The sequence below is a fragment of the Urtica dioica genome, chromosome 4 (assembly GCF_054948205.1).
Source record: "Urtica dioica subsp. dioica isolate 48M chromosome 4, U.dioica_male_clone48M_v1_H2, whole genome shotgun sequence".
Lineage (NCBI taxonomy): Eukaryota > Viridiplantae > Streptophyta > Magnoliopsida > Rosales > Urticaceae > Urtica > Urtica dioica.
In genome coordinates, this window is record NC_142759.1 from 27,802,571 (window position 1) to 27,806,817 (window position 4,247).

The window sequence follows — 4,247 nt, forward strand, 5'->3', positions numbered from 1 at the left end:
GAGAGAATAAGTAGAAGGAGGATCACGCCACGAGAGTCATGTCATATAACATAGACCACACATGTAGGATTATGTCATATAACATAGACTACACTTTAAATGTCTTCGTTATGACCAAATTATAGATAATTAATAATTTTCGTAAAAAACACTTGTAGTTTAAATGTGTATTTCCTTAGTTTCAATACGTAATAAATGAGAAACATCATCATCTATAAAATCATCTATCCCTTCATAGATTGGTGGTAATCTGTCACGCCCCGGGAAAAGATGAGGCGTGATTATTGTATAAAATGAAACACTAATAAACTTTACAAAACTAACCCACGGTGCATACTCAGTTATTTACTTTACAAGTCCAAAGATAAAAGAAAGAAAACGGAAATATAAAACCAACCTTCGACACTTGATAGTCTATCCAGCGAAAACCATCAAACTCTCGACCACACTTTATCCCGAGGTCTTCATAACCCTTCTCCTTCTCACATCCTGATTATAAGAAGAATTTGAGGAAATAGGGGTGAGCCTGAGGCTCAGTAGGTGCTATAGTAATGGTTTGATTTTTAAAAAGATTTTCGAAAATAATACTTACCGTATAATAATAATATTCTTGTCACGTGTAAATCACCATACACGTACAAGTATACCTTGCAGAAATGTAAATTGCAGAAATATAAATGACAGAAATTTAAATGTGTCCCTAGATACTTCCAAAACGTGTACTATCTCCTGAGCCGCCTGCCAACTTAACCCGTGGCAGTCCTCTGATCAGAGCAAGGTGCACTCTCCGCACCGTATACATGTGTGTGTGAAACCGGCTTGTCCAGGATATACGAAACATTTCCTTTCGTAAATACGGGATATATGTATAATATCGAAAATATTCTCAACTTCATAATCGGATATACCGAATTGAAGTTCCGCCACATTTTCTAAAAAAGGTTCTGGGTTTCGTGGCACGTTCACAAACATTTTCATTTCGAAAATAATATATACTTTAGGCCAAACCATAAAATCAAGAGAGAAGGGTTATAATAACCTACCTCGAGAGTAAGCGTCAATGTCGCTCTTCCACGAGACGTTCGCTCGTCATGTGAACCTGAACGTTCACTAATACCGAGAATCCAGACGTTCACTTACTCCGTGAACCCTCTAAACGACTTTCAATCTTGAGTCCTATCACGGTAAATCAAAACGATTCTGAATCAGAATCCTATGAGTAATTCACGATACTCAAATTCAAACGTACGATTTAAAAGAATCGTAGAACCTAAAGACATATCCTCGGAACAAAACTTCAAACGATACGAGAACGTGTAAATTCGAACGAAAAACTACGATCAATCTCAAAACCGAGAAATAATTCTAATAAGCAAGCTCGTTCTCCTTTGAACGAATCTAATCTCATTTCTATAACGAAAACTGAGAATAACTCTAGCAAGCAAGTATCGTTCTTTTCTTTTCCGAATTCCAAAGAAATATCAAATTTTATTATTACTAAGCTCAAGTAACCGAAAAATCCAACCTTAACTCACAACCGAGTCTTAAACTCTTAAAATCCATAAACGAGCTTAATAATAATAACGAGATAATATTTTTTTTTCTTTTTTATCTTTTACATCATAAACGACTTTTACAATAATTCAAAACTTCATAAATAACTTGAGGCGAGACTCGGAAATTCTTGACTCGCAAAACTCTAATTGGACACTCGCGAGTCTCCAGCCAAAATCGAAACGCCGCTATCCATTCGACGTTCCCTCGGCCTCGCCTCGTCGACACTTGCGCGGTGGCTCCGTCATTCCTCGGGCCGCGTCCTCGTCGTCCCGAACCGCCGCTGTTTTGGGCTCTGCGTAGCCCGCCTAAACACGTCTAGACCCTCGATAACAAGGCTCACAATCGAAACAAACCTCGTTAACACGTTACAAAATAAATTCCGAGGTATCGCGAACCACAAATTTGATTCCAAAATTGGCAACAACCATACTAACTCATACCCAAAATTCCAATCAAATTTTCAACAACCAAAATCCCATGGCCAACAAAACATCACGGCCAAGACTAAAATCAACACCAAACCGTCCAGAATCCAAACACAACAAGTCTCAACCACAATTTCAAACACAGAATCAAATCAACAACAACAAAAACTTTCAGAATCCAAAAAGCCCCAATTCACGTTCACATAAACTCTAATCTCTTGTGAAATTCGGCCAAAAAATTCAAGGAAAATTCCAATCAATGATTTCAATCTACAATCCGAGTAACATCATCACAAATCAAGCTCCATCAACCATAATAGCAACTCAATTCCACGAAATCAAACAAGAAAACCAAAATCCCAAATTTGCAGTTCAAACCCTAGAATCACCAATCAATTTGGGTTTGATTTCTTTTACCTTGTTTTCGTGGATTTGGACTCTCCGGGGTGTGTTCTCTCTCTCCCGGCGCTCGCTTCCCGGTTGGCCGGCCACGGCGGCTCGCGGCGATTTCCTTTCCCTCGGTCACGGCGGCCGCGCGAGATGGGTTTCGAGTCTCGGTGACTTGCTATCGGCCGAGCTTCCTCTTCCTCCGAGAGCTCAACTCCGTCTCACGCTCTCTCTCTCTCTCTCATTCGGTCTCTCTCTCGCTCTCTCCCCCGAACTCTCTTTCTTCTTCTTCTTCTTTCTTTTTTTTTCCCTGGTTTGCAAAATGCCTCAGTCGGCCAAGTGATATACATCACTTACAAAAAGTTTCCAAACTCTTGATGACGTGGAAATGCAATACTTATCCTTTTATTTACAATCCAACCCCTTTTTTTCCTTGTTTTCTTTCAAATGAGCCCGAAAACATGACAACAACGTCCTTATCACTAACTTTGTGACTAAAATCGTAACTGAACGAACATTTAATTTAGAGCTTCAAACCGAGAATTTTCTCGTACGTTCTCGATTAATTCAAATATATTCAAGGTTTCTCAGAAATAATTCTCGTCCTTGAGAATTTATTTTCTTAAATTAAATTCCGGAATATCTCCTCGGAAAATAATTTATTCCAGACGAACTCGATAAATCCTTTATTCATTCCGAGATTTTCCATTACCTTAAAATATCTTAAATCGCTCGATAAACTTATTACTCCAACCCAAAATGATGGAAACGATTCTTAGAAAATTAATTTACATAATTTTCTCGTCCTTTTGAAAAACTTAATTTACAACATTAAGCTTAAATTTCGAGTCGCTACAGTTTCCCTTCGTGAATGGTGATATGCTATATGTATATATATAGTATCCTAATTGACTTCATGATCAATAACGTTTTAATTATTTAGTTTATTGTCATCGAAAAAACAGTTAATATAGACTAATATTATTAGTTATTTTTTACACCGACATAACAACGAAAGAGAGAGAGAGAGAGAGAGAGAGAGAGAGAGAGAGAGAGGGAGGGAAGAAGTAGAAGGAGGAGCTCGCGACGAGGATTATGCCATATAACATAGACCACACTTTTAGGATCATGTCATATAACATAGACCACACTTGAAATGCCTTCATTATGACTAAACCAAAGATAATTAATAATTTTTGTACAAAATACTTGTAGTTTACATGTATATACCGTCATTGTCAACTTTAACATGATTGTTGTCCATCATTATAAACTATAAAGATGAAGCTGACTTCACCAGTAATAATGTATATTTGTATATTGTTATATAACTATCAACAAAACATAAATATAGATATGGCTGAGGTCATATCACATATTAACATTTCAATATAAAAAGATATATAGTTTTGACATTAGTATATTTTTATTTATTATAAATACTCTATTACTACATTGAATGTAAATGTTATACAATTTAAAGTTTTAACATGAAATATGATTTAACTTTATAAAGTTGTAATAACAATGATTAATTAGGTTTGGTTTTCTAATTAAAAGTTATTGTTTCTTTGAATTCGAAATAAGTAATAAACAAAAGATTTAACCTTTTTTTGAATTTTTTTTATCGTTTTTATGATCATATGATTATCATATAACTATAACAGAAACATAAATATAGATATGACTGATATTATGTCATATAAAAGTGATGTAAAGCTATAATTACAAATAAAAAGGGCATTCTAGTCAACTAGCCTTTTGAAACGTTGTAATTTTAATATAGCCAACGCTTTAAAAGTTTTAAAAAAATTGCCAACATATATTAATCTTATAAGCCCATATCAGTAATTACAATTCTACAATTTAAGGAATCAG

The 4,247-nt window shown here is 35.4% G+C and overlaps 1 long non-coding RNA gene across 1 annotated transcript; it reads right to left on the reverse strand.

The window, feature by feature from the left end:
- Window positions 1-257: 257 nt before the first annotated feature.
- Window positions 258-2,692, reverse strand: LOC149401446 (uncharacterized). Its single transcript, XR_016296615.1, has 3 exons — window positions 2,400-2,692; window positions 1,044-1,176; window positions 258-489 (listed from the first exon to the last, which is right to left on the reverse strand). It is a non-coding gene; the product is annotated as an uncharacterized LOC149401446 (long non-coding RNA).
- Window positions 2,693-4,247: the final 1,555 nt, after the last annotated feature.